This window comes from Callithrix jacchus, chromosome X, assembly GCF_049354715.1.
Source record: "Callithrix jacchus isolate 240 chromosome X, calJac240_pri, whole genome shotgun sequence".
Lineage (NCBI taxonomy): Eukaryota > Metazoa > Chordata > Mammalia > Primates > Cebidae > Callithrix > Callithrix jacchus.
The window spans coordinates 26,991,329-27,016,063 of NC_133524.1; the positions used below are offsets into that span (position 1 = coordinate 26,991,329).

A 24,735-nucleotide genomic window follows, 5' to 3' on the forward strand; every position below is an offset into this window, starting at 1 on the left:
TTGTTCCACTCCACCCAGCCTGAGGCAGATCTTGTGTCTGTTCATTCAGTTTTCTTTTTATGATTCCAAAATGTATTTCAGGTGATAAAAATAAAGATCCTGTAGCCTAAGTACTATAAGCAGTCCTAATGAAGAAAGGTTAATATGAGAATAAATCCTGACTTGGGGACTGCATGTGGGCTTCATTTTCCTAGGATCCTGCTGCTTCTAGTCATAAGGTTCCTTGAGAGCTGACTCTGTCATGGGGCTGGCTTTTGTTTAGCTACAGCAATTCCTCTCATTACAGAACCCTTCCCCTGGGACTTCCTCAATGTGACCTCCTGTTCAAATATGGAACCTGACAAAAACCAATAACTAATTATATCATGTAACGTGAAATACACCTTTCACAACAGCAACAATATCCAAATTACATCTAATAAAAAATCAAATAGAAATGTACATGTTCATTAAGGAGACAGCCATAAAAATTTTCTGAAAGACTTAGGAAAAGGAAGTATCCAATAAAGGAGTATACCATATATATTTACTGTGGAGGGGAAATTGTAAAGATGTTGATTCTCCTTTAATTTTATACAGATTCATTGCCTCAAACCCAGGCTGTTCTTTCTCATGACCAAACTGAACCCTGGAAAAGTTAAAGGAATAATTAAAAAAAAAAAAAAACAATATTAACAACAGCAAAACAACAAAAATGAGACCCCTGAGAAACAGTAATTTTGTACTGAACAAGAACTGGTGTGTGGGCAGGTAGGGGCATGTGGTGAACTAGTGACAGGTATGAACACTACAATAGAGGGAGACAACAGAATTGGCTAGAGGCAAAGTTTTAAAATATTGGTCTTTGCTTCCTTCGTTGTGCCATGGTTCAATGCATTTTTTTTTTTCCTGCTTCACTAAAGGAAATTCAGTCGGGAACTCAGACCTCATGTGCCAGTTCCATGGGGTAATACTGGGACAGCAAAAACATTTGGATAGGCTGAAGAAGTATGAACCCAGACAATGTGCTAATAGTTCCTAAAACCTCTTTAGTGGAGGAGGACTGGCCTTTAAATTCATACTATTTTAATATAATATAAAGAATGGACTAAATGAGAATACCAAATACTGCAGTGAGTCATGAATGTAATATTTGGTATTCTAGTTTAGTCCATTCTTTATATTATATTAAAGATATATACGTACCACCTGATAGTGGTACAAATTCATTTATGAAAATGTTGAATACAGACACTGATGACAGCCAAGAGAGAGATCCCAGACATAGCTGCCAGGCTAAGAAGTCCCCTCACTTTCTCCTTAGGAATTGTACAGGACATAGCCAGAGGAAGGGGATGGATTCATATGAGAAAATGGAGAAAACCAAGACCCTGCCAGCAGTCAATGTGAGGACCCTGAGTGAGGAGTGAGGGGCTCCACAGCTCAGAAGAGACAAGAGTGGCCCCAGAATCTCCCTTCTTCTTCAATCTTGCATCACAACTTAATAGCAGCAGCCAGGTCTAGGATGCCCCAGGCAGTAGTGGTCAGGTGAGGTATAACTGAATTACACATGAGGAGTCTCAAGAAGTTGAAGTCTAGTGTGAGAGGGTGTCCTCAAGTCAGTAGAGGGCGCATGGCAAGAATGAAGTCAAGACACTCAGTGAGGGCTGAGGGCAAACTCCATTCCGGAAGAGGGGCTGCCACAGAGCCCCTCCCCTACTGTCAGTCTTGGAAGGTCCCGCCATGGCTTCCGGTCTTGGACTCTAACTTTTTTCCTACTCTGGGCTGTGGGGAATGAGATCCTTGGTCTCCAGTCGAATGATTTACCTCAACAGACAGAGAAGTCCAAGCATCCACAAAGAGCCCCTGAAAAAACTTTATGTGAGTTCTGTGGAATCTGCTGTGCGCACAGAACACCGGGGAGAGTGACAGAGCCCTGCCCCTACCGTTATGCTGGGAATACCAGGTGGGGGTGACCGGAAGTAGTTCCCCCTGACTTCCGACTAGAAAGGGGGCTGGGCCCGAAGCCTTCATCCGTAAAGTGCTGTGTCACCTCAGCGGCGTTCCAGATCTTCTCAGCTGTTTTGGTGGGTATCTTGACCTAAAACTTGGGGTGAATGCCCCGACGACCACAAACCCTTTCCCCCTAAAAAAAGAAAAAAAAAAAAAAAAAAAAAAAAAGCGGCTCCACAGAGCCGGTCCCTGAGGAGTCGGCAAGCATGGCCGCTAGGCCCAAAGTGCATTCACTTTTTCCGTCGGGTTGAAGAGCATGAAGGCCTCGGTCCAAGGCTGGTGGACTCAGGTCAGGAGGGAGAGAAATCTCAGGCACTCCATAGTCAAAAGAGAATCCTCCTTAAGATTGAGGGGACTCCATGCCCCAGAACGGGGTGACACCGAAGTCTGCTGCTGACGTCAGTATGGGGTCCCGGCAGGTCTCTAGAGACTGAAGTGCATTCTCACTTTGTTCCCGTCAGCGTCAGAGAAGTAGGGCCCTGGACGTAAGGAGATGGCAGCCGGTCAGCGAGGGTGATTTCCAGGTTGTGGGAAGAGTGAGGGCGAGGAGTCTGATTACCATGGGGACAATTCTCACTAAAACAGCAAGAGAATTCAAATGCTCCCACTGTTGTTGGCCATAGGCAGTCTGGGTGTCCTTGGAATGAAGTGTTGGGCAGAAGTGCTTCTTTATTTCCTCCTCATTAGTATTGTAAAAATTACTAGTGTCAATGTTAGAGCTGCAGAGGAGAATGGGCCTCTGGGTCTTGTCAATTTTTATGATGATCCTGAATATACATAGAGAGGATCAGACCCCTGAACAGAGGGGCCCCCATTGCCAGCCCCTGCTGTCACCTCAGTAAGCCCCAAAATGGGCTGTCATGCTACCGTCTAATACTCACTCTTAACTTCCTCCTGAGTTCGAAGGGCACAAACTTACCAGGAGAATAGGAGTCCTGTGAGTTCCTAGAGCAGTTGTTTCTCAAAAACCTGTAGAAGGGGCCCTGGTTAAAGCCAAGACGCTTGCTCTCTGGTGAAGGTGTCGATGTGATGCCATTCTCTCCCGTCCAGGTGCCAGCCTTCCTGCCCACACTCCTACCTGCTGTCACAGGCCAAAACCATCATGCCTCGGGGTCAGAAGAGTAAGCACCGTGCCCGTGACAAACGCCGAGAGACCCATGGTCAGCCTCAGGGTCTCACAGGTCCCCAGACCACTGCGGAAAAGCAAGAAGAGCCCCATTCTTCCACTGTCTCTTCTCCTGATTATCGGGGTGCTCATCCTAAGTCTTCTGATGCCTCCTTTCCTCAGGAGTCTCAGGGAGCTTCACCCACTGGCTCTCCTGATGCAGCTGTTTCATGCTCAAAATCTGATGTGGCTGCCAAGGGTCAAGATGAGAAAAATGCAAGCACCTCCCCAAATGCCTCCGTTCCTCAGGAGTCTCAGAGAGCTTCACCCGCTGGCTCTCTTGATGCAGGTGCTTCATGCTCAAAATCTGATGTGGCTGCCAAGGGTCAAGATGAGAAAAATGCAAGCACCTCCCCTAATGCCTCCGTTCCTCAGGAGTCTCAGAGAGCTTCACCCACTGGCTCTCTTGATGCAGGTGCTTCATGCTCAAAATCTGATGTGGCTGCCAAGGGTCAAGATGAGAAAAATGCAAGCACCTCCCCTAATGCCTCTGCTCCTCAGGGGGCTCAGGGAGTTTCATCCACTGGCTCTCTTGATGCAGGCATTTCATGCTGGAAATTTGATATGCCTGGCTTGAGTGAAGATGAGGAAAGTGCAATCGCCTCCCATAGAGCTGCCTTCTTTAAGACCACAGATCGAGATCCTCTAAACAGGAAGGCTAGAGTGTTGGTGCAGTTCCTACAGGAGAAGTTTGAGAAGAAAGAGATCATTTTGAAGGCCGACATGCTGAAGCGTATTAACAGAAAGTACAAGGTGTACTTGCCCGAGATCCTCAAGAAAACCTCCAACCATTTGGCAGTGGTTTTTGGCGTTGAATTGAAAGAAATGGATTCCAGCGGCGAATCCTACACCCTTGTCAGCATGCTGGGCCTCTCCAGTGAAGGAATTCTGAGTGGTGTTAATGGGCTGGCGAAGTCGGGTATCCTGATGTCTCTCCTGAGTTTCATTTTCATAAGAGGGAACTGTGCCATTGAAAAGGAGGTCTGGGACTTCCTGAGTGTTTTGGGGATCTATGACGGAGTCGTGCACTCAATCTATGGGGAGCCCCGGAAGATCATTATGGAAGATTTGGTGCAAGATAAGTACCTGGAGTACTGGCAGGTGTGCGACGGTGATCCTCCATGCTATGGGTTCCTGTGGGGTCCACGAGCCCATGCTGAAACCAGTAAGATGAGCGTCCTGAGAGCTTTGGCCAATATCAATAATACTGTCCCCGGTTTCTACCCACATCTGTATGAAGAGGCTTTGATAGATGAGGCACAGAGAGCATTGAGACTGAGAGCTTAAAGGCAGGGCTGGCACTGTTCTCTTGGCCAGGGAACCTTATGGGAGTATATCCTACAGATCCACTTCTAGGGAAGTCTGAATTAGAATTTTTGCCGTATGCTAGAAGAAGAGAGTAGTGAGCTTTCTAAATAGTGCAGTATAGTAGAGGCTGGAGGGAAAAGATGTGTATCTTTCTTTTGTCCTGTTACACATGAGTAACACAGATTTATGTTTTGCTTTTACTATTAATATTCAAGATTGTTCCTGTTAAGTGAAGGTTTATTTTGCTTCATACTATAAACGTATCAGTAACATAGCTCTCACATTCATAGCTGTTTAAGCAATTTGGAAGTTACGGTTTTGGTATTAATAAAACAAAATCATACACCGTTCATATTTTCTCTATAATTCAGAACTAGATAACATGGTAACAGAGAAGGGATTTTGATATGAATCTTAAAGAACTCCACAGTAAACTAGTTGACACCGTAATATAATGAGAAAACAAAGTAAAAACGGAAATGTAAAAGTTGCCTAATTCTTGGGGTTTGCCTTATTCCTTTTCTTAATATAAATAAAGGATGGTTGGATTTATTTAGGTTATTAAAAACTGCTGTTAGTTTGTTTTATTCTAGTGTACTTCATATTCTGTTATTGACTACATCAAAAAAACTCCTCTGATTGGAGAGTGGTGTTTTCTGGGTTTAAAAAAATCATATGAAATGCAGTGATCAATATAAGCCAGAATGAGCTCACTAAAATCCTTTTTGAAACAAGGCTGCTAAATTTAAAAACTTTCCATAGGCTTTTATTGTTTCAGATATCTTCGAGATGTGGTAATTGTGTTTCTTAATATATCATTAGGAAAATTAAAAATTAATAATATTGTGTAAAAACCCATATTATGGTAACTGCCATTCATTACTCAGTATTTCCTACTTAGTATGCCTTATTTTTTCATTTTTATAATTTTATTTTACTTTAGGTGCATACTATAGCTGCCATTTCTCCCCATGCTATCCCCCCACCCTCCCCTAACCCCCCTCAACTGTCCCCAGTGTGTGATGGTCCTCTCCCTGAGTCCACATGTTCTCCTTATTCAACGCCCACCTATGAGTGAGAACATGCGGTGTTTGGTTTTCTGTTCTTGTTTCAGTCTGCTGAGAATGATGGCTTCCAGACTCATCCAGGTCCCTACAAAGGACACCAACTCATCATTTTTTACGGCTGTGCAGTATTTCACAGTGTATACGTACCACATTTTCTTTGCCCAGCCTATCGTTGATGGGCATCTGGGTTGGTTCCAGGTCTTTGTTATTGTACACAGGGCAGCAATGAACATACGTGTGCACTGTCTTTATAGTAGAATGATTTATAGTTCTTTGGGTATATACCCAGTAATGGGATTGCTGGGTCAAATGGAATTTCTATTTCTAGATCCTTGAGAAATCGCCACACTGTGTTCCACAATGGCTGAACTAATTTACACTCCCACCAACTGTGTAGGAGTGTTCCTATTGCTCCACATCCTCTCCAGCATCTGTTTGTCTCCAGACTTTTTAATGATTGCCATTCTAACTGGCATGAAATGTTATCTCAATGTGGTTTTGATTTGAGTTTGTCTAATGATGAGTGATGATGAGCATTTTTTCCTATGTTTGTTGGCCTCATATGTGTCTTCTTTTGAAAAGTATCTGTGCATATCCTTCACCCACTTTGGGGTTGTTTTTTTTTTTTTTTTTTCTTATATATCTGTTTTAGTTCTTTGTAGATCCTGGATATCACCCCTTTGTCCAGTGGGTAGATTGCAAAATTTTTTCCCATTCTGTTGGTTGCTGGTTTGCTCTAATGATGGTTTCTTTTGCTGTACAGAAGCTCTGAATTTTAATTAGATCCTATTTGTCTATATTGGCTTTTGTTGCCATTGCTTTTGTTGTTGTAGTCATGAAGTCCTTGCCTATGCCTATGTCCTGGATGGTTCTGCCTACATTTTCTTCTAGTGTTTTTATGGTATTAGGTTTTATGTTTAAATCTGAATCCATCTGGAGTTAATTTTAGTGTAAGGTGACAGGAAGGGGTCCGGTGTCTGCTTTCTGCACATTGCTAGCCAGTTTTCCCAACGCCATTTAATAAACATGGAGTTCTTTCCCCATTTCTTGTTTTTATCGGGTTTGTCAAAGATCAGATGATGGTAGATGTGTGGTGTTGCTTCTGGGGCCTCTGTTCTGTTCCATTGGTCCATGTCTGTTTTGGTACCAGTACCATGCTGTTTTGATTACTGTAGCCTTGTAGTATAATTTGAAGTCCAGCAGTGTGATGCCTCCAGCTTTGTTCTTTTTACTTAGGACTGTCTTGGCTATGCAGGCTCTCTTGTGATTCCATATGAAGTTTAAAGTGTTTTTTTCTAGTTCTGTGAAGAAGGTCATTGGTAGCTTGATGGGGATAGCGCTGAATCTATAGATTACTTTGGGTAGTATGGCCATTTTCACAATATTAATTATTCCCAACCATGAGCATGGAATGTTTTTCCATCGTTTGTGTCCTCTGTTATTTCATTGAGCGGTGGTTTGTAGTTCTTCTTGAAGAGGTCCTTGACTTCCTTTGTTAGTTGTATTCCTAGGTATTTTTTTCTCTTTGTAGCTATTGTGAATGGGAGTTTGCTCTTGATTTGGCTCTCTGTTTGTTATTGATATATAGGAATGCTTGTGATTTTTGCAAATTGAATTTTGTATCCTGAGACTTTGCTGAAGTTGCTTATCAGTTTGAGAGGATTCTGGGCTTAGACAATGGGTTCTTCTAGATATACAATCATGTCGTCTGCAAATAGGGACAGTTTGACTTCCTCCTTTCCTAATTGAATACTCTTTATTTCTTCTTCTTGCCTGATTCCTCTGGCTAGAACCTCCAATACTGTATTGAATAGGAGTGGTGAGAGAGGGCATCCTTGTCTAGTGCCTGATTTCAAAGGGAATTCTTCCAGCTCTTGCCTGTTCAGTATGATGTTGGCTGCGGGTTTGTCACATATAGCTTTTATCATTTTATGATACACAGCATCAATACCTAGTTTATTGAGCGTTTTTAGCATGAAGGGCTGTTGAATTTTGTTGAAGACCTTCTCTGCATCTGTTGAGGTAATCGTGGTTTTTGTCTTTGGTTCCATTTATGTGATAAATTATGTTTATGGATTTGCATATGTTGAATCAGCCTTGCATCCCTGGGATGAAGCCTACTTGGTTGTGATGGATAAGCTTCTTGATGTGCTGTTGCAATCTGTTTGCCAGTATTTTATTGAAGATTTTTGCATAGATGTTCATCATGGATATTAGCCTGAAGTTTTCTTTTTTAGTTGAGTCTCTGCCTGGTTTTGGTATCAGGATGATCATGGTCTCATAAAATGAGTTAGGGAAGATTTCCTCCTTTTGTATTGTTTGATATAGTTTTAGAAGGAGTGGAACCAGCTCCTCTTTGTATGCCTGGTAGAATTCAGTATGCCTTATTTTTATAGACAGTACTTACAACCCAAAATTCCTACACGATAGGGTTTAGCAGCCTCACTTCGATATGAATAAACTGCAAATATCTAAAAGTTCATAGGCTTGTAATTGACACAGCTGGGACTAGATCTCTGGCCTGGATTCATCTAGAGCCCACATTTTTCCACTCCTCTCAGCTTGAGCCAGACTTTGTGTCTTTTAATTCATTTTTCCTCCCACTGCCCAAACTGTTTATCAGAGCATTAAAAGGACACAGTACCCAAAGCACTTCTTTGGACTATATAACTAGAGCAATAATAATGCTGCATACATGACTAGTATAAATTAAGAAAAGAAAAGATAATATTCAGTGACAGTATGATCATCTATATATTCAACATCAAATAACCTGGTAAGATCAGGAGCTCCACAAATCATCCTGTACTTCCCTTTCCCCATAGAAATTAAATATACTCAAAGCAAAGTACATAATACGTTAAATCTGGCTGTTGAAGCAAAAGAATAGATCAGTGTGTTGTTTTGACTGATAATTCACCACTTGTCCTAGGCCTCCCGGCTTGTGGTACAGCTTCCCCATGTCATACAAAACCTGGGACAGGGAGCCATTGTCTGCAAGGTTTGCAGTAGGGAACCTGCTCAATAATTTGCAGTTGTGTGACATTTCCCAGCAGTCAAAGAGAAAGGAAGATGAGAACCCCCATCAATGAGGATTCTGGAGACCAATTCCTCAGAATATAGGGGTCACTGAGAGACCAGGCCCTGCCTACTCTCAGATCCAAAAGGCCCAAGCTATAGCTGTAAGCTAAAATTTCTCTATTTATGTAAGGCTCTCAGGTATATAAGAGTCCTGATCTAAGGGTGGTGTGTTCTGGTGAGTGGGAAGAGGATACCAGACTCTGAAAACTCTCAAGATGAGGACTCTGAATGAATTATGAGGAATGATCCACCCAGAACAGTAGGGGCTCCTAAAACTTTATTTTTCTTTCTGCCTTGGCTGGCCATAGTCAGGACTATCTGGTTGAAGTTCCCCCTTGTTTTCCCTAGGGCTTCTACTAGTACTCCACGGAGATAAAGGCTTTGATCTCATGGCAGTAGCTCTGATTCTGCTCATGAAGGAGATCCTAACAAGCCTGCATTGGATTTAAAGTGAGGACAAGGGTAGCCAACAAGTAGCACCCTGACTTCCCTCTCTGGTTTCTCAGTAAAGGGCAAGCTTTGGCTTGAGGCTGACAGACTCAGGTTAGTAGAGGAAGGACTTCCACATCCCCCAATCAATGTTAGAAACCTGAGTGAGAATTGAGGTAGCCACTGACTCCAAAGCAGTGGAAAAGGATTCTGACCCTGCTATTATTCCTCAGAAGATCCTGAATCACTGTGGCCAGATGTGGCTGTCCCTAACTTCCAATTGTGACATTCCAGGAAGATATGGCCTTGGTCTGAGGAGTGTGGCCTTAAGTACACAGCAGCGTGGAAGGTGGAGTTTCAGATTTGGTTACGTAGGAGTCAAGTTAAAGACACTGAGGGAGGATAGAGGAGACCACTCATCCCAGAACAGAGGGAATGCACAGTGTCCTGTCCCTATTATCAGACCTACGAGGACCAGGGAAGAGCCATCAGGCTAAAGTGCTTGGTCTGAGGCTGGTCATCTCATCATAGAGAACGTTATCAGCTTGAGCCAGGAGTCAGGGCAAGGATGATGAGGAAGGAGCAGAACATGGAGCATAACAATGGAGGCAGCACATCATCTCTCCCCTACTGTTAGTCCTGGGAGATTCGGGGAGAAATGTCAGGCAGAGCAAAAGCACCCCTCAATTCCTTCTCAGGGTGACAGGGAAATGAGGGCCTTATTGAGAGTTGGACAGTAACGGGTCAAGAAAGGGAGAAATTGTGAGCACTGTCATGAGTCAAAATGAAGAATCTGAGCGAGAACTGGTGAGGCCAACCATCATGAGGCCTCAAAGTGCCCACCACAGCTTTCTGTCTTGGGAGAGTACAGGCAGGTATGGCCATATAAGGCTGCCCTGCTTTTACTCTACTAGGTCATGGAGAATTCTGGGCCTAGCTATGAGGAAATGCCCTCCGGTCAAAGAATAGAGGAGCTGTAGGTCCACCTAGGAGTCAAATTGAGGACCCTGGGTGGAGACCAAGGTGATCACACTCCTTCCCCACAATAGAAGGGGCAATAAAATGTCCAGCCCCCATCCTGGCTTTCAGCATTTCAAACCCCATAGCAGGACGGTCAGGTAGAGGCTTCCCCAGTGTTTTATGCCGGTCTAAGGGAGGTGAGATCCTTATTAAGAATGTGAAGCCAAGATAGCGTGGAAGAGGGGTTCCAGGCCCTATGCAGAGCCAAGATGAGAACTCAGAATAAGATCTGAAAATATAGTGATCCCAAGACAGAAAGGATCCCCTACAGTTGTCACCCCTGACAGTGGAGGTAGGCTGAGGCACCCCTTTACTTTTTTGGGTTCCAGGGGGATTTGAAGTGTGAACATCAGAGCAGCACAGGAAAGAGGTACCAGGCCCTGACAACAATTAGCATAATAATCCTGAATGTCAACTGAAATTACTCCCCAACCCCAAAACACAAAGAATCCCATAGTCAGTCCCTGCTCCACCCCAGTAGGTCCCAAGCTGGGCTGTCAAGCTGTAGCCTAAGATTCACCCTAACTTGCTTCATGGGGTTCTCAGAGGACAGGCTGCCTGGGAGAACAAGTGCCCCGTGGGCTCTTAGAGCAGCGATCTCACAGAAACCTGGATTGGCAGCCAAGGTGGTCACTCCCTGCTGACGGTGCTCACACTATTTCATTCTACCACCAGGTGTCTGTCTCAGCAGCCATCCTATTCACACTTCTGTCTGCTGTCCCTGCCCATAGTCATTTCTTGGGGTCAGAAGAGTAAGTTCCACACTCATGAGAAATGCCACTAGGGTCTCCAGGGTGCTCATTTCACTGCAGGAGAGGAGGAGTCCCTCTCCTCCTTTTCTCCTGTTTTGAGGAATGCTCCTCAGATCTATCTTGCTACTGACATTCTCCAGGAGGCTCAGAGGGCCGCCTTCCTCATCACTGCTTCTGTAGATGTTTCATACACAAGATCTGATGAAGATGCCAAGAAGCAAAATGAGGAAAAGCCAAGCACCTCTCCAGCAGCAGCCTATACTTGGACTCACACAGCGACCTTCTATTCAGTATTCCTGCTAGAGTAGTGTAAAATAAAAGAGCCCTTTACAATCAGCATTGCTGAATGCTGTTAACAAAACAGCCATTTCAATGCTTCTTTCAGTAGACTGGATATTCCCAACAATAGGATTCTGAGTGGTGATAAAGGGTTTCTTAAAGTGGTATCTTGATGATGCTCCTGGAAATAAGCTTCATGAAGGTTAACTGCACCACAAAAGAGATCTGAACATTTCTGAATAAGATTTGGGTATATGCTGGGAGAATGACTTCATTTATGAAGAGTCCAGAAAATAATTTGGTACAGAAAAGTACCTAGAGTATCAGCAGGTGTACAACAGAGATCTTCTGCACTATGGATTCCTGTGGAATCCAAGAGCCTGTGCTGAAACCAGCAACATGAAAAACCGATGACTTTTGGCCAAAGTCAATGATATCTTCCAGGAGTTTCTTCTCATCCCTTTATATAAGGATTTGAGACAGGAGGAAGAGCAAGCCTAAGGAATGGATGTAGCCAGAACTGAGGTTAATGCCATGGCCAGTGCATATTCTGGGGCTACAAACAGCAGTTTCTCCCATGTCAAGTGAAGCTTGAGGGAGATTTTTCACCCTTTTGAAAAGTAATGCAGTTAATGTTCTAATTAGTAGAGGACCTAGGCAGGACTGGAAGAAATATAGTTTATATCTTGGTTGCATTTATGTTCTATGTGAATAACTGGGTTTTTTGTTTTCAATTATTGTTTTATTTTATTTATTTTTTCCTTCCAACTTTTATTTTAGGTTCAGGGGATGCATGTGCAGAATTTGTATATGGGTAGATTGCAACTTGCTGTGGTTTGATGTACAAATTATTTTATCACCTAGGTAGTAAGTATAGTACCCAACAGGAAGTTTACAATCCTCATCCTCCTCCCACCCTTCCCCGTCAAGAAGAGTCCAGGGTTTAACATTCCTTGTGTCTATGTTTACTCAATGTTTAGCTTCCACATGTGAGTGAGAACATGTGGTATGAGGTTTCCTGTTCCTGTGTTAATTTGCTTAGGATAACGATCTCCAGTTGCATCCGTGTTACAGCAAAGGACCTGCTTTTGACCATTTTTATGGCTGTGTAGTATTTCATGATGTATATGTGGCACGTTTTTTTTTTATCCCATTCACTATTGATGGGCATTGAGGTGGATTCCGTGTCTTGGCTATTGTGAAAAGTAATGTGATAAACATATGCATGCACGTCTCTCTATGATAAAAATGCTTTATATTCCTTTGGGAGTATACCCACTAATGGGATTGCAGGATCAAATGGCAGACTCTGTTTTAAGGTCTTTGAGAAATGTCCAAACTGCTCTTCACAGTGGCTAAAATAATTTACATGCCCACTAGCAGTGGATAAGTGTTCCCTTTTCACCGCAACATCACCAGCATTTACTTTTTTCATTTTTAAATCATAGTCATTCTAATTGGCATGAGATGGTATCCGATTGTGGTCGTGATTAGCATTTCTCTAATGATTGGTGATGTTGAACATACACAAATCAATAATGCGATTCATCACATAACCAGAAGTAAAAGCAAAAACTATATGATCATCTTAACAGATACAGAAAAGGATGTTGATAATATTCCACATCTCTTCATGTTAAAAACCCTCATCAGACAAGGCATCAAAGGAAGATACCTCAAAATAATAGAGCCATCTATGACATACCCACCGTCAACATCATACCAAATATGCAAAAGCTAAAAGCATTGCCTTGAGAACTGGAACAAGACAAGGATGCCCACTCTTGCCAGTCCTATTCAATATTGTTCTGGAAGTTCTAGCCAGAGCAATCAGGAAAAAAGAAATAAAGAACTAGATAACCAAATCAGAAGAGAGGAAGTCAAACTATCTCTCTTTGCAGATGATATGATTCTATACCTAGAAAACGCCATAGTCCTTTCCAATAGCTCCTAGACCATATAAACAACTTTAGTCTAGTTTTAGGATACAAAATTAATGTAGAGAAATCAGTAGCATTTCTATATACCAATAATGTCCAAGCTGAGAGTCAAACAAAAAATGTAATGCTATTCACAAGAGCCACAAAAAGACTAAAACACCTACCTATACATCTAGCCAGGGAGGGCAATGACCACTACAATGAAAATTACAAACCACTGCTCAAAGAAAGCAGAGACAACACAAACAAATGGTAAAGCATTTCATGTTCATAGACAGAAAGAATTAATATTGTTAAAATGGCCATTCTGCCCAAAGCAATTCACTAATTCAATGATATTCCTATCAAACTACCAACAACAGTTTTCACATAATTAGAAAAAAATCCAAAATTCATATGGAGCCAGAAAAGGGACCAAATAGCCAAAGCAATTCTAAGCAAGGAGACCAAAGCCAGAGCTCTGACACTACGTGACCTCAAATTATACTACAAAGCTGCAGTAACCAAAACAATGCAACTCGTAGCAAAACAAGGCTACAGTAACCAAAAAAGCATGCTGCTGGTAGCAAAAAAGACACACAGACCAATAGAACAGGTTAGGGAATCCCAGAAATCCAGCCATATACCTACAACCATCTGAGCTTCCACAAATTCTACAATAACAAGCAATGGGGAAAGGATTCCTTATTCAATAAATGGTGCTGGGATTACTGGCTGGCCATATGCAGAAGAGTGAAACTGAACACCTTTTATACCATATTTAAAACTCAACTCAAGATGGATTAAAGGCTTAAATGTAAAACCTAAAACTATAAAACCCTTGAAGAAATTCTAAGAAATACCATTGTGGACATAGTCCCCAGCAAACATTTCATGATGAAGACACCAAAAGCCACTGTAACAAAAATAACAACAACAAAAATAGATCAAAAAAAAAAAAAAAAAGCAGAAAGAGAAAAATAGATAAAAACAAAAAAATAGACAAAAGTTATATAAAAATAAAGAAAATTAGCCAAATTACCAAAAATAGACCGAAAAGAATCCATAAACAAGTATGATCTAATTAAACCAAAAAGCTTCTGCACAGTCAAGGAAAGTATCAACAGAACAAACAGACAACCTAAAGAATGAGGGAAAATCTTTGCAAACTATGCATCTCACAATGTCTAATATCCAGAATCTACAAGGAATTTAAAGAAATATACAAGCACAAAACAACTCCAATAAAAAATGGGTAAAGGACTTGAACAGACACTTCTCAAAAGACGACATACAAGTGACCAATAAATACATGTGAAAAATGCACTTTTATGTATTTAGGTATCAGTTAAAATATTTTTATCTTACATCAAAGCTTTATTTGCTATTTTCACAGTCTGCAAGCAGTATCTTTGTACATGCAAAGGTCATCCTGTTTCATAGCAGTTAACTTGATTTCAAATTGCTCTTTTGATTTTCCACCTGCGTAATATAACTTCTTTATAGTTAAAAATTATTTTAAAAACTTGTAGGCATACAATAATGGGTGGGTCTATAAAGCTTCATTTCTAAACATCAAAAATATACTTTTTTGTAGGTGAGTGGGATTGGATAAAGTGCCTCTTGCTTGTTCTCCTCAAAACTCCTAGAGCTTGTAAATATATAAAGCAATTTCAAGAACACCAGCAGGTAGAAAGCTTAAAATTCCTATACACAGAACTTGAGTTCCTTTTCTGTCATGACTCAAACAGGAATCTCAGGAAGCAATTCATAAGAAAGGTTAGAAAAATATATACTGTGTGTGTGTGTGTATACATACACATAAATATTATATATTTTACATATTTTAATTCCTCTCACCCCATATTGCAAAGAATTTTGAAGATCATAATAATCTGGGAAGTGCATGACTGTGTGTGTGTGTGTGTGTGTGTGTGTGTGTGTGTGTACACATAAATATACATAATACCACCATGCCTGGATAATTTTTAAAAATATGTTTATATATACATATATATAACATTTCCACTCCCCTCACCCCATCTTACAAAGCATTGTGAAGATCATAATAATCTGAAAAGCACATGACTTATAAGATATTAGATTAATTTAGGAAACAACACTGTATAAAATATCTTCGATGACACAATATATTATTTTTGTGATCCCCCTATTTACAGGATCTATAAGGTTATGTAGAATAAGATAATTTAAGAGCTCAAATTCCTTCAAAACCAGCGTAACTTTTAGTAGGCTGGATGCCACCAGGGTTGTCAAGAAAGTGCCCATCAGAATCATGGAAGATGTTACGGCATCAAGTGTGACCGTAACTACGTACAGAGACTCTGGAAGGGCAAAGGGGAGAGACTGAGAAGTATTAATTTTAAGGATTATTTCTTGACAGAAATCTCCAGCTGATTTCCCAGAGCAAAGAAACTGATCTTCTGTCCTCCTCCCTGCAGGAACTCCCCCAGAAAAAAAGAGAAAATTCTAAAGCCTGGTGGGAAAAGGAAACATAGACTGGCAAAGACTCAGAACAATCATGCCTACTGCCTCTCTACCTGGCTTTAAGCTACCAGAGGTTTGGCTGGTGCAGAATTCTAACAGACTTTCTAGCAGTTTCTCAGAGCAGAGCAGAGCAGAGCAGAGCAGAGCAGAGCAGAGCAGAGCAGAGCAGAGCAGAGGTTTGCTACTCCCTAAGGGCATCTGGCCAAGGCAGATCCCCTTCCTAATGTAGAGTGGGTTCTGCTTGCTTCAGGTGGCTTCCTCTATCTCGATTCTGTTCCTTTTACCCCATGGAATCATGATGCCATAGGACTTTTATTTTCATGTTTTAGCACATGGCAGAGGGAAAAGGCACATTCAGAGGCTAGAGGATGTCTCTCTATCACTTGAGATTTGGCATGGGTTCAACATATTAATTGTGGGGAAAGGTAATTTCCCAGTGGATAGTGCCTTTCTTTTACTTTCCAACTCTTCTGAAAGTTCACCCTGAAATGCTGGTTTACACAAAGACCAACAACTAATCTGGCTTCCTGTATTAAAGAACAGGGCTGGGTGGTTGGGACTGCAGACATCCAGTGGGACATGAAGAAACTAGTAAGAAAGAGATTGAAGTGATAGCCCTCATCCTGGGTAGAACAGTCTTCCACACAGACCTGAGCCACCTTTAAGAAGTGTTTGGTTTGGAGGTGAACCAACCTATATCTGCGGATTTTTACTTTGTTGTTGCTATTGTTTGAGACAGGGTATCTCTTCCATTGTCTAGGCTGGAGTGCAATGGCTTGATCACGGCTCACTGCAGCTTAGACTTCCTGGGCTCAAGTGGTCCTCCCACCTCAACCTCCCAATCAGCTGGGACTACAGGTATACACCACCACGCTTAGATAATTTTTGAAAATATTTTTAATAGAGACAGGGTTTTGCTATGTTGCCCAGGCTGGTCTTGAACTCCTGGGCTCAAGGGATCCTCCTAAGTCATCCTCCGAGTGTTCTGGGATTACAGGCATAAGCCACACTGCCCAGCTGGATTTCTACTTTTGAAATTATTCGTAGGTTCCAGAGCAATCTCTGGCCATCATGATGAATATTTTATTTATTCTTTATTTTTTATTGCGTTTTAGGTTTTGGGGTACATGTGCAGACCATGTAAGATAGTTGCAGAGATACACACATGGCAGTGTGTTTTGCTGCCTTCCGCCCCTTCACCCACATTTGGCATTTCTCCCCATGCTATCCCTCCCCAGCTCCCCCGCGCTGTCCCTCCCCTATTCCCCCCAATAGACCCCAGTGTGTAGTACTCCCTTCCCTGTGTCCATGTGTTCTCATTGTTCATCACCCGCCTATGAGTGAGAATATGCGGTGTTTCATTTTCTGTTCTTGTGTCAGTTTGCTGAGAATGATGTTTTCCAGATTCATCCATGTCCCTACAAAGGACACGAACTCATCATTTTTGATTACTGCATAATATTCCATGGTGTATATGTGCCACATTTTCCCAGACCAGTCTAGATGAATATTTTATGTATTTATTTATGTGTTTGGTTTAGAAACAGGATCTCGATCTGTGGCCCAGGCTGGAGCACTGTGACAGGATGATGGTTCACTGCACCGTCGGATCCCCGGGCTCATGTAATGTTCCTAACATGCCCTTCCAAGTAGCTAGGGGTGCAAGTGCATGCCACCTTGCCCACCTGATTGTTGTTTTCTATTTTCTGTAGAGACGGGGGGTCTTGGCCAGTCTGCTCTTGAACTTCTGGCCTCAAACAATCCTCCCACCTCAGCCTACCAAAGTACAGGGATTACAGGTATAAGCCACTGAGCCTGGTCTGAAAAAATTAAAAGGATGTATCAACAATGCAGCTATCAGCACCAGGTAGGAATAGCTGAAGACTACTTTAAAGAAATCAGACTAAGGATTTTCCCAAATCTCTTGCTCAGCCTCTTAGGTTTAGAACCTCAGATGTATGCCTAATTCTATTTGCACTCCTTACCAATATCTAAATTCAATCTCACTTCCCCAGATGCACAAAGAAAACTCATTTTTCTGAAGGTATACGGCTTGGCTTGTCCTCCAGAAAAATATTCTCACTTGATTGTTATTTCCCTGATTCCTGGAAAACCTGAAGTTGTCAGTTCAGCTTCACTCAAAACTCCCAACATCCCAAACACCATGAGGTTACTCTTTTACCAGAATTTCTTTTTTGGCACTGAGTAATTCTCTACAATATTGATTTTTGAGGGCTCACCATAGAATTTCACAGGCCAAAGACCTCTAGCTCATTAAACAAGAAACCAAGAGCAACAGTATCTGCTGGAGAGGAAAACAAGGCAGATATACCAGAAGACCAGCTGTGAAAATGCTAATGTGCAAAAGGGGGAAAGAGAGATACTCTACATGCATAAGATTTTACACTCTGTGTATGTTTTCATTTAAGGTGATCCAAAGGCCTACGTGAGAAGGATTGGATAGAGAGAAAGTGACTTCTTGGTGCACAAAAGTTTAAAGTGTATTAAATTAGTTTAAAAGATTTCCAGACTCCTTGATGCAAACATGAGAAACTAGAGTATAACCCCAGCACCTTACCCAGTTTAAAAACATAGGAAATAAATAACCTGACAAAAACAAGCAATGGGGAAAGGATTCCCTATCTATAGCTGGTTTTGGGAAAACTGGCTAGCCCTATGCAGAAAGCTGAAACTGGATCCCTTCCTTACACTTTATACAAAAATCAACGCCAGATGTATTAAAGATTTAAACATAAGACCTAAAACCATAAAAACCCTAGAAGAAAACCTAGACAATACCATTCTGGACATAGGCATGGGCAAGGACTTTATGACTGAAACACCAAAAGCAATGGCAAAAAAAAAGCCAAGATAGATAAATGGGATCTAATTAAACTTAAGAGCTTCTGCACAGCAATGGAAACTATCATTAGAGTGAACAGGCAACCTACAGAATGGGAGAAAGTTTTTGCCATCTACCCATCTGACAAAGGGCTAATATCCAGAATCTACAAAGAATCCAAAGAACTTAAAAAAAATTACAAGAAAGAAACCCCCCCCCAAAAAAATCAAAAAGTGGGCAAAATATATGAACAGACATTTCCCGAAAGGAGACATTTACCCAGCCAACAAACATAAAAAAAAAAAAGACCATCATCACTGGTCATTAGAGAAATGCAAATCAAAACCACGATGAGATACCATCTCACCCAGTTAGAATGGTGATCATTAAAAAATCAGGAGACAGCATATGCTGGAGAGGATGTAGAGAAATAGGAACACTTTTACAATGTTGGTGGGAGTGTAAATTAGTTCAACCATTGTGGAAGACAGTGTGGCAATTCAAGGATCCAGAACTAGAAACACCATTTCACTCAGCAATCCCACTTACCAGGTATATAAGCAAAGGATTACAAATCATTCTATTATAAAGACACATGCACAAGTATGCTTAATGTGGCACTGTTCACAATAGGAAAACTTGGAACCCACATAAATGTCCATCGGTAGCAGACTGAATAAAGAAAATGTGGCACATATACAACATGGAATACTATGCAACCATAAAAAGATGGGTTCATGTCCTTTGCAGGGAAACCATCATTCTCAGCAAACTAACACAAGAAGAGAAAACCAAACACTGCACATTCTCTCTCATAAGTAGGAGTTGAAAAATGAGAATACATGGACACAGGGAGGGGAATATCACACACTGGGGCCTCTTGGGGGCTGGGGGCTGGGGGCTGGGGAGGGATAGCATTAGGCAAAATACCTAATGTAGATGACCGGGTGATAGATGCAGAAAATCACCATGAAACATGTATACCTATTTAACAAATCTGCACGTTCTGCATAGGCACCATGAGGCTTTTGCTCTCATAAATGGATAAATCCATTGTCTAAGATGGTATCAAGTTATCTCTCCAACCCGAAGGAAAGACAGACAGAATCCAAGTAAAGAAGCCAGAGTCAAAATATCCCATGTACGCTATAAATATATATACCTTATAGATATTTCCATAAATATTCAAAACAACCACTAGAAGTATCCTTTTTGTTTGAGATGGAGTCTCACTCTCTGGCCCAGGCTGGGGTGCAGTGGCACAATCTCGGCTCAGTACAACCACCGCTTCCTGGGTTCAAGAAATTCTTCTGCCTCGGCCTCAAAAGCAGCTGATATTATAGGCATTTGCCACCACACCCAGCTAATATTTGTATCTTTAGTAGAGTAGGGGTTTGGTTATGTTGGCAAGGCTGATCTGGAACTCCTGACCTCAGGTGATCCGCCTGCCTCGGTCTCCCAAAGTGCTGGAATTACAAGCGTGAACCACCGCCCCCTGCCAGGAATGTCTTGCAAAATGGTCCAATTAACCTGGAAAGCCACTACATCAAAATTGTAGGAAAACACGAAATGTATCTTCAAAAAAAATTAACTGAAGCAGTTCACAGATTAATCAAATTCCTAAATGGCCACAGGGAACTTATTCACCACTATCTTTGGGAATGACAAGAATGGAAACTATTATTAAGCAAGGTGAAACCTTTGAACACACATACATGAGGCCTCCAAATACCAAGGGTAGGGTGGGTTACAGGTTCCAGTAACTTTCCATGAGTAGCCAAAGCTCAAGCTACAGGACTCAGGGTGGGAGGGGCCATGCAGTCGCCGACCATGGTGAAGCTCCGCCTACAGGACTCAGGGTGGGAGGGGCCCTGCCGTCACTGCCCAAGGTGGAGCTCTGCCTACAGGACTCAAGGTGGGAGGGGCCCTGCCGTCACTGTCCAAGGTGAAGCTCTGCCTACAGGACTCAGGGTGGGAGGGGCCCTGCAGTTGCTGACCATGGTGAAGCTCCGCCTACAGGACTCGGGGTGGGCGGGACCCTGCAGTCACTGTCCATGGTGAAGCTCCGCCTACAGGACTCAGGGTGGGAGGGGCCCTGCCGTCACTGCCCAAGGTGGAGCTCTGCCTACAGGACTCAAGGTGGGAGGGGCCCTGCCGTCACTGTCCAAGGTGAAGCTCTGCCTACAGGACTCAGGGTGGGAGGGGCCCTGCAGTTGCTGACCATGGTGAAGCTCCGCCTACAGGACTCGGGGTGGGCGGGACCCTGCAGTCACTGTCCATGGTGAAGCTCCGCCTACAGGACTCAGGGTGGGAGGGGCCCTGCCGTCACTGCCCAAGGTGGAGCTCTGCCTACAGGACTCAAGGTGGGAGGGGCCCTGCCGTCACTGTCCAAGGTGAAGCTCTGCCTACAGGACTCAGGGTGGGAGGGGCCCTGCAGTTGCTGACCATGGTGAAGCTCCGCCTACAGGACTCGGGGTGGGCGGGACCCTGCAGTCACTGTCCATGGTGAAGCTCCGCCTACAGGACTCAGGGTGGGAGGGGCCCTGCAGTCATTGTCCCAGGTGAAGCACCGCCTACAGGACTCAGGATAGGAGGGGCCCTACAGTTACTGTCCATGGCGATGAATGAAGCACAAACCCTCACTGTGGCACAGGTGATTGTATTACCTGCGGGAAATAGAAGATTTACTACCCATCCTCAATCGCACCTCCAAGAGAGGAAAGTAGTAGTAAAGGGAGATAAGGGAGGAAAAAGAGATGGGAAGACACATGGAGATTCATGGAGAAGTAGCCAGAGAGGACAGATATGTTTTCACAGCATTTGCAAATAATGTATTTACTAAGAAAGTCTTTCACCACTCGGGAAGTCAGGGTGGTGCACATATGCCTCCCAATTCCATACCTAGCCCATGATTTGCAGGGAAACTTTAGAAAACTCTGCCTGAAAACCTCTCAGAAACCATGGGCTGCCCTATGAGCAGTCAAAGCATGTTCTTCACCTAAGAGTATATTCCAGGCAAGGCTGGCATAAAGTTTATAGCAACTCTGAACATGGCGGGTGCCCACCCAAGCCTATCTTAGCGTATCTTAGTTATGTGCTAGGGCCTTGAGCTTCAGAAGTGGAAGAGGCTGGTGATGAGGGCTTCTAACAAGCACAGAGAAGTGTCTGGAGACCCTGAGGTCTTCAAGAGTTCTCAAAATGAGCTTATAGCTGGCAAAGAAAATAAATGATACAAGGCAAGGCTTACACTTCATCATCTAGCATCCAGCACTTCTGTCCAGAGACTCTGGTCAGAAAGGCTCTCCTCCAGAGAAGGGCTTTCAATGACACCGTTTGTATCTGCATTTGGACAGCAGAAAAAAAAAAAAAGGAAAAGAAAAAATAACACACTTGGTTATGTGCAGTTAAGGGGAAGTGGGAGTAAATAAAATATGTATTAGTCCATTCTCACACTGCTATAAAGATACTAGCTGACATCCTGTAATTTATAACAGAAAGAGGTTTAATTAGCTTACAGTTCCACATGGCTGTGAAGACTTCAGGAAACTTACAATTGTGGCAAAAGGCAAAGGGGAAACAAGACACCCTCTTCACAAGTTTTTGGCATGGAGAGAAGTGCAAGCAGAAGAAATGCCAAGTGCTTATGAAACCACCAGCTCTCAGGAGAACTTACTCACCATCACCAGAACAGCATGGGGGAAAAGTGGCCCCATGAACCAATCACATCCCTCACTCGACACGTGGGGATTACTGGTCTCTCCCATGACATGTGGGGATTACAATTTGAGATGATATTTCAGTGAGGACACAAAGCCAAACCATCTCAGAAGAGGTGAGAAGAAACAAAAGTGTAGTAAAAATTACTCCCCATTTTTATGTTTGCTCTGCAGCAAATTTGAAATGGTTTCTTCATGTCAGCAATACAGGATGTACTCAAAAGATACTGATGACAAATATTTTCAGGGCAGGTATAATGATTGAGTGGCAAAGGCACTGGCCTTTTGGCTACAGTTCAGGAATATTAAGGTCATAAGGAAAAGGTCACCCCACAGAAATTAGAGTTCAAATGAAAATAAGCCAGGAATATATATACAAGGGTGACAACTGAAATTTTTAAAAAGCCTGGATAGAGATCACACAACCTGTTATGACTGAATACTTCAAAATGAACTATCCACTCATCTATCCTCTTTCCTTTAAAATCAAATCATGTATACAAATCAAGTTTCAAAGAGAACTGAATGAATTATTGCTTTATTGCCTTTGAATTGTCCCTTTAATGTTTACTTGACTTCAGAGCTGAAGTTCATAAATCATATGCGTCACATATTTATTACTGCTTACCAAGTATATTAGCCAGAGATTTTATATTTACAAAACAAATGTATAAACTTTCAATCATTTTATTGTGATCTAGAACATTGCAACATGGCAATGGACCGGGAATTTTCACAGATCTGGGAACAAACTCTGAATTGAAACAGTTATGGTCCAATAATAAATTTTTAAAGTCAATGTTGGTAATTTTTTGGTTGTCTTATTCTTTTGGCATCTCCTTTGTAAAATTAAAAAATCTATACCTGGATTTCTTAGCATATTCACAATTGTGTGAGAAACTAAATCACAATATATTATACATAGACATCTTATTCACTGTTTCTCTTATTCTCCAACTATTAATTTAGTATCTCTTATTTAGAGCTCCTCCTCATAATTCAGGCAACAGTAAGAGGAAGAAAAAGTAGACCAGCCCATTACCCAGAGACTTTTAGAGTCTATAGATGCTGTCATATAAGGAGGATGGTGGAACTTAAAGATGTAAATAAGTGATAAGAAACTATAACAAAGGAGTATACGTATAATAAATTATAAGAAAGGAGTAAGCAAGAGAGACGGTTTTAGATGAGAGCAGTCAAGTGTAAATACTCTGAAAGAATACAATTGGAAGCACTGGGACATGGCAAATTTTGTAAAGGTAAATTTAAGTTAGCTGGGATGGTGGTCTAGATGAGGCCATGACAACTGAGAACAGGGGACTGACCCTCAGACGGTGTATGTCAGAGATGAGAGACTAAAAACTGAAATGGAAAACTGCCCTTAACATATACTTTGGAATTATGTGTAAACCAGAGAGAATCTCCACCTGGGGCAGAAATGAAAAGTATCCTGTGCTCATGGTCCACCACAGGTCAACACAGTGCAAAAGTTAGGTGTTTTCTGCACATAATCTCCAAGGTGTTTCTGAAGAGCAGGGATGATATTTCCTTGAGATGTGATGTCCAGAGGCCACGGTGATGGCACTCTTCACTGGGCTGGGAGGGCCAAAGCCCACGCCATCAAAAAAAAAAAAAAAAAATAGGTTATCTTGAGTGTAATTGGCACTCTGCACTGGTCCGTGAGGGTCAGAGCCCACTCCAACAAAAAAAGTAGATTATCTTGAGTGTAACTGACTGAACTCTAGAGAGGGCTTGATTTTGGGTAGGGAGGAAATAAATAAAAATAGAGGTGATTTGGATGAACAAACACCTGGGAGGCAGTTTCTTTGTTCTTCATACAAAGTTTAGGACTTTTGGGTTGTATTCAGCTGGAAGAGACTTGCCCACTCAAAATTAAATAGGGAAAATTAACAATTTTACTTGCCAAGCATTATTTTATTTTTTCCAAAAATACTACATATTTTCTGACTTTTCAGTGATTTAAAACAATAAAACTTTATTGTGGTTTGTGTTGTTGTCTGGGGTAATAATAATCAGTAATGAATGTAATTCTTAAAAGATTACCTTTTCAGATGCCTTATAAACATTACATATATTCCAACAGTTCTACAAGATAGGGCTTATCAGGCTCATTTGCTCATGAAAACCTTGCAATTTCCTCAAGTTCACTGACTCCTAAGAGGCAGAGCTGGGACTAGACCCCTGGTCTGAACTAGTTTAAAGCTCACATTGTTCCACTCCACCCAGCCTGAGGCAGATCTTGTGTCTGTTCATTCAGTTTTCTTTTTATGATTCCAAAATGTATTTCAGGTGATAAAAATAAAGATCCTGTAGCCTAAGTACTATAAGCAGTCCTAATGAAGAAAGGTTAATATGAGAATAAATCCTGACTTGGGGACTGCATGTGGGCTTCATTTTCCTAGGATCCTGCTGCTTCTAGTCATAAGGTTCCTTGAGAGCTGACTCTGTCATGGGGCTGGCTTTTGTTTAGCTACAGCAATTCCTCTCATTACAGAACCCTTCCCCTGGGACTTCCTCAATGTGACCTCCTGTTCAAATATGGAACCTGACAAAAACCAATAACTAATTATATCATGTAACGTGAAATACACCTTTCACAACAGCAACAATATCCAAATTACATCTAATAAAAAATC

At 42.1% G+C, this 24,735-nt stretch overlaps 1 pseudogene; it reads left to right on the forward strand.

Annotated features, from left to right (window-relative positions):
• The first annotated feature begins 1,973 nt into the window (after window positions 1–1,973).
• On the forward strand, window positions 1,974–5,230 carry LOC118150563 (melanoma-associated antigen B6B pseudogene; annotated as a pseudogene).
• The last annotated feature ends 19,505 nt before the right edge of the window (window positions 5,231–24,735 follow it).